Raw genomic sequence first — 7,013 nt, forward strand, 5'->3', positions numbered from 1 at the left:
TGTTCTGTGGTAGCTTCTGGCCAAAGCTCTGCTTCTAGAGCCAGGGCAACCTTGGCAGGTGGAGGAACCCCCCTGACACCCCTGGTGATAGTGACAGGAGGCAGCCAAATGCCTAGGCAGATAGGGGCAGGTTGCTGCTGAAACCCCACCTTCAAGCCAAAAACAGCCTGAAGGCTGAAAGACTAGGCTGCTGGTCCCAAATGAAACCCATGACCTGGAGTGAGAACTTCTGTTCCTGTTTGTCTGCTCTTTCCCAATTAATTCTTTCTGACTAATGCCTTTTAACCAATTGAATGTTGCCTTTTCCAGCACTACCCATGACCTGCCCCTCCCTTATTCTGAGCCCATAAAAGCCTCAGACTCACCTGCACTGGGGGACTTTCCTGCCTTTGGGTAGGGGAACCACCCCTGCGTCCCCTCTCCGCTGAAAGCTGTTTTCATCACTCAATAAAACTCCCCACCCGGGCCGAGTGGGCAGGCCATCTCCTGCAGCAGGTAGTGTGGCCACTGAGGCATGGGCAGGGTGTCACCAGCCAGAGGTCCCTGGCTTACAAAGTGATGGAGAAAAAATCCTGTGTCACTGGGCCTTGACTTCCACACCCTTGTTAAATGGGAGTGTTGGATCAGAGGATAATTCTTTCCAGTCTTGAATGAATTCCTTGCTCACTTTTTTGTAATCCCATAGGCTGTATTAATATGTTAGTGTTTAACTTGAGCTGAAATTATCATTAACAAATTTTTAAGACAGGATAGTCTTTGGATGTCCATCTGATCTGGGCCCGAAATAACTTTTTTTTTTTTTAGAGACAGAGTTTCACTCTTGTTGCCCAGGCTGGAGTGCAGTGGCACGATCTCAGCTCACTGCAACCTCTGCCTCCTGGGTTCAAGCAATTCTCTTGCCTCAGCCTCATGAGTAGCTGGGATTACAGGCACCCGCCACCATGCCTGGCTAATTTTTGTGTTTTTAGTAGAGATGAGCTTTCACCATGTTGGCCAGGCTGGTCTCGAACTCCTGACCTCAGATGATTTGGCCACCTTGGCCTCCCCGCAAAGTGCTGGGATTACAGGCGTGAGCCACCGTGCCCGGTCGAAATAACTTTTATGAGCATTCAGGAAGTTCAGAAGGGACCAATTTCATGCAAATGTGAAAATTGAGAGCCAGATATGACAGTGAATTATGACTTCTCCCATCTTCCAGTGAAAAATTGAAGAGATGAAGGTGATGACTAATGAATTTATTTATTTATTTATTTATTTATTTATTTATTTTTGAGACGGAGTCTTGCTTTGTCGCCCAGGCTGGAGTGCAGTGGCACCATCTTGGCTCACTGCAAGCTCCGCCTCCTGGGTTTACCCCATTCTCCTGCCTCAGCCTCCGTGTAGCTGGGACTACAGGCACGCACCACCATGCCCGGCTAATTTTTTGTATTTTTAGTAGAGATGGGGTTTCACCGTGTTGGCCAGAGTGGTCTTGAATCCTGACCTCATGTGATCCTCCCACCTCGGCCTCCCAAAGTGCTGGGATTACAGGCCTGAGCCACCGCGCCCGGCATGAATTTATTAAAGTCTCTGAAAAAACAAATTTAAGAATTCTTTCCTTGCTTTCCTGGAAAAGTAAAAATCAGTAAAACCTCCCAGAGGAATGACTGGGGGTAAAGGGTATAGCTGATTTGGCTTACTAAAATCCTGGCTTCTTTTTAGGTAAAATGCATGTTTATGGGGGTCAAATACTTAGATGCAAACTCTTGTTTTGTAGCAATTGAAAGAACTCATTTATTGTCACCAAGCTTCCCCTAAAAGTCTGAAAATAAAACTTAAAAACGTATACTCCGGCCGGGCGCGGTGGCTCAAGCCTGTAATCCCAGCACTTTGGGAGGCCGAGACCGGCTGATCACGAGGTCAGGAGATAGAGACCATCCTGGCTAACATGGTGAAAACCCGTCTCTACTAAAAATACAAAAAACTAGCCAGGCGAGGTGGCGGGCGCCTGTAGTTCCAGCTACTTGGGAGGCTGAGGCGGGAGAACGGCGTAAGCGCGGGAGGCGGAGCTTGCAGTGAGCCCAGATCGGGCCACTGCACTCCAGCCTGGGCGACAGAGCGAGACTCCGTCTCAAAAAAAAAAAATGCATACTCCACAGTGCTTGTAGGATTGAAGGCGTGAGAATTAAGAAGACAGATTGCTTTCCTGTGTTTACAAGGACTTCCCAGCTTACTTCTTTGCCCGGCAAACTCCTACTCATCTTTCAAAGCCCAGTTTAAATGTCGCCAACTCTGCTAAATCTAGCCCCCCAACTCCAAGTAATAGGAGAATTTTCTCCTCCTTTGTACCACCTCTACTCAAACACTTCCATCATACTTATTGCAATTTATCTCTTCATCGGCTCAATTCTTGGGCCCTTTGGAAGTTGGGACGGTGGCTTTTCATTCTAGGATCTCTAGCACTGATACTCACTACACGATGAAGGGATGCATTCTAAAGAAATTAGAAATCATTGGTAAATGACCTGCAGGTAGCAGTGATGGTAGAAAGAGGTCTTGCTATTCCATCTAGTGAATAAATAATCAGGACTTGAATAGCACATTAATTATTTCTGAGAAAACCACATGGATTTGTCGCTAAATTAGACTTTATTTTTTAAATATGTTTTTGCCCTCCTATTATCCTACCCTGACATGCAGGACTCTCCTTAATCTGACTGCCAAGACTTTCCTAGCCTTATCCCCAGAACGTTCCTTCACAATCCCATACAAACTCTGCTGCTTACTCTTCTCCCGCTATGCCTTCATTTCCTGCATCCATGCTAGCTCCTCTTTACAGGCTGACCTCTCCCATGTCTGCGCCTTCAGACCCACCTTTCATAGCCTTCGAAAGCCTGCTAAAGTATCACCCTCCTTAACACACTGCCCTGAAATCAGTCCTGCCTGAAAGCACTCAAACCCATGATCTCATCTTCCGAACTCCTGCATCTCCTTCTCTGCACCTCCCACGTGGCCCTTCATCACTCTTCACCAATGTATGTGCATGTAAGTCTTAGCACCTCAGATAGTCGGTGTGCCTCAGGAGGAAGTCCTGGCCTAACCCATGTTTGCATCTCCCAGGGCACTAGCAAAGCCAGTCATGCTCCACTCCATCCACTTTCCCTCCCCTTCTCTGTCATCACCCAGGTCAAGCCACTGTCAACTCCCAGGTGAACATGATAGTCTTCTAACATTTCTTTGCCTCACCGTCCAGATTGAGCTTTTAAAAACACGAGTCAGATCACTTCATGCCCCCTGTTTTTAAACCTTCCGTGGCTTTGCACCGCAGTCAGGATACAACCCGAACTCCTTCCCATGGTGCAGGAAGCCCGCTGCCTGCTGCCCCCTGCTCATTCCATGCCATTTCCCCTCCTCCCCTCCCAAGAACTCCAGCTACACAGGCCTCCTTTCATGGTTTCATATGAGCCAGCCTCTTCCTCTGCCCGCCTAACGCTCTTCCCCCAAGCCTGCCTGGCTAGTTCTTACTCATCTTTCACTTCCTCAGAGTGCCTGGCCTTTCTGGATCCATGACCTTGCTATGTGCACGATTCTCTCTGATCACGTATTTGTTACAGTTTGTAATTGTATGTCATCTGTGACATTGTTTCTGTCCCTCAATGCAGGAGCAATCTATTTAATCATTACTTGGTGCTGTTAGTAGCTGGTCTGTTCAGCCACTGTTCATTTGCCTTCCTCTGTTTGGTAGAACCCCAATTCTGTTCAAGCCTCCTCCTGAAGCCATGTGCTTCAGGACGGAAAGTCTGCTGAGAACTTCTGGGAAAGATTTCTTCCCCAGTGATGAAAAATAAAACACATGAGAAGAAACAGTACTTGTTTCTTTACTAGACAGCATTGTGAGATGTGTCTGGAACATGGCAGCTGTCTTATAACCATGAGGGGAGACAGCTAAGAACAAGCCATTGTCTGAAAGAAAAGAGAATGGAAAAATACGAAGAGCTCAGATGCTTAATTATGTTGATGAGATGTGTTGCATTATCTGTTTTCTGCAAATCTGGCTGGGCACAGTGGCTCACATCTGTAATCCCAACACTTTGGGAAACTGAGGTGGGAAGATCCCTTGAGGTCAGGAGTTTGAGAACAGCCTGGGCAATAAAGCCAAACCCCATCTCCACAGAAGAAAACTAAAAATTAGCCAGGCATGGTGGCACTTGCCTGTAGCCCCAGCTTCTCAGGAGGCTAAGGTTGGAGGATTGTTTGAGTTCAGGACTTCAAAGGCTGCAGTGAGCGATGATCATGCCCCTGCATTCTAGCCTGGGTGACAGATCAAGACTCCATATCTTAAAAGACAAAAATAACACTTTTCTACAAGTCTGACACTGATCTACCTTGGAATTCCTTGTTTGGTTAGATAATAAGTTTGTTTATTGTTTAAGTTATTCGTATCAAGTTTTCTATTAGTTATGGTTTAAAATGTTCTGACACACACACCACCGGATTCTCAGTATCTAGTCCAGGGCTTGGCATATAGCAGGTGTTCAATATGCATTACTTGTTAAATAAAACTTGTTGAGGCATTGGTTGGGTAACTCAGTTTCATCTCGATGTTTTCAAAATTATTCTAAAATTCTGAATAAGCATTTCAAAATTATTCTAAAATTCTGAATAAGCAGGATTTGCATATGATTGGTTAACGGATTACAAACTACTGTTGCATGTATTTATTCAGCTGGAATCCAAGAACACACCCAAGACCCTCTGTTTTCTTCTGAGGAAGAACCCTGTAAAATAAAAATAAAACTCATTATTCCTGGGCACTCAGGAAATACTTTTTCATTCCTACATTTAGAGTTTAGTGTTCTATTGCTCTTTAGCTTTTTCTGGTACTTGAGGCTTCTTTCTTAAGCTCCTCAAAGGGTAGAGCCAACTCTCCACTGTCCTTCAGTCTTTCATCATGTTTAGCACGTAGCAGCTGTTCCGTAATCATTGGTTAACTGATTAAATGAACTGAAAAATGAGAAAATTGAATCCTACTTGGAAAAATATAATTTTGTAAAGTTTGTCAGTATCATGGTAGTTGCATAAAGGGAGGTACATTTAGACTAGTAGTGAAAATAATGCACTTTTTGCCCTCAACTCTAACATTGAGTAGATAGTTTCATTGAGTACAAGACAGTAAACCCTAAAGAAAGCAGGCAGGAGACCTCATTTATTAGACATAAACTTGGCCTGGATCTCACATGAAGGATACAGAAAAGTCAACAGGGATCCTGTTGTTCAGCAATGCTATTGAAAGCCTCAGGGCTCAAAATCTTCTTTCTCCAGGAAGGCAAGTTAGTCCTGTCTAATCTATCACTGGGCTAGTATTCCATTGCTGCATGACAAATTACCACAAACTTAATGGCTTAAAATAACACACATGTACTATGTCACAGTTTTCATAGGTCAGGAGTCTGGGCACGGCTTAGTTGGGCCCTGTGCTCAGGGTCTCACAAGGCTGAGATTGAGGTGTTATCTAGGCTGCATTCTCATCTGGAGACTTGACAGAGGAAGCATCTGCTTCCAAGCTCCCTTGGTTTGTTGGTGGAATTCATCTGTAGCTATAGAATTCATGAAAGCTTGCTTCTTCAAGGCCAGCAATGGAGGCAGAGAGAATCTCTGCTTCATTAAGTCACTCACCTCTAGACCTTCTTTTAAAGGAGTTACCTGATTAGGCCAGGCCCACCCAGAATATTCTCCCTTTTGATTAACTTAAAGCCAACTGCTTAAAGATGTTAATCATCTCTGCAAAAATCCCTTCACCTTTGCCATGTTCCATTGATTAAAAGCAAGTTACAGGTCTCTCCCACTCAAGGCGAGGGGATTACACAAAAGCAGGGATCATCAGGGGTCATCTTAGAATTCCACCTGCCACACCTCAGCATCTCTAGTCTTCTTCCCCGACTTACCAGTGAGATTGATTATTCCTGCCACGTGCACTCAAGGAAGTTTCTCTCTACCTCTCCTAATGTGTGTTCAAGCACATGTGATTGTAATTACTTGTTTAAGTGACTGTCTCTCAACTAAACTGTAAGCCCCAAAAATACAAGATCTGTGTCTGATTTTTCCGCTGTATCTTTTGTGCCCATCACATGATGAATTTTTAACATATGTGTTAAATAGCGATACCATGGAAGGTGCTTTTAAAGTCAGTGTAATTACTTAATTTGCTTGTCTAAATATATCTGTCCTAGCATCCTAGATGAAAATGAGGGCATGTATAATGCCTGTTCATTTAAAGGCACCTCATATTAAGCACTCTTTTTCATCTTTGTATCCTTTACACACACAATGTCTAGTACCTGCATAGGTGGTCACTCAGTAAAAGTTCGATGAATAAATAAATGAATGCATAGCGATTAAAGATCTGAATCCTGAATGAAGCAAGTAAATACACTGGATCCTCACTATAATTGTCCTTTGGGCCAGGCGCGGTGGCTCACGCCTGTAATCCCAGCACTTTGGGAAGCCGAGGTGGGTGGATCACGAGGTCAGGAGTTCGAGACCAGCCTGACCAACATGGTGAAAGCCCGTCTCTACTAAAAATACAAAAAGTAGCCAGGCATGGTGGCACACACCCCTAATTCCAGCTACTCAGAAGGCTGAGGTAGGAGACTCTCTTGAACCTAGGAGGCAGAAGTTGCAGTAAGCCGAGATCGCACCACTGCATTCCAGCCTGGGTGACAGAATGAGACTCTGTCTTAAAAAAAAAAAAAATGCCCTTTGACATTTCCCTGCAGGTTCAAATCCTGTCCATCTGTAAAAGCTCAGCTTAGATTCACCTCCTACATAAAGTCTTCCCTGACGTAAGTTAGTCTTAGCAATTTTTTTCTCTGAATTCCGAAAGCATTTTATGATCAAACCCCAAAACACAAGCACTCTATTACATTATCTATTTTCTACCTTATCTATCCAACTAGCTATAAATAAGTTCTTTGTTTCTACCTTATCTATCCAGCTAGCTATAAATAAGTTCTTTGAGGGCAGGGAACAGGCTT

Source organism: Trachypithecus francoisi, unplaced genomic scaffold, assembly GCF_009764315.1.
Source record: "Trachypithecus francoisi isolate TF-2019V2 unplaced genomic scaffold, Tfra_2.0 Lachesis_group5, whole genome shotgun sequence".
In the NCBI taxonomy this organism is placed as follows: domain Eukaryota; kingdom Metazoa; phylum Chordata; class Mammalia; order Primates; family Cercopithecidae; genus Trachypithecus; species Trachypithecus francoisi.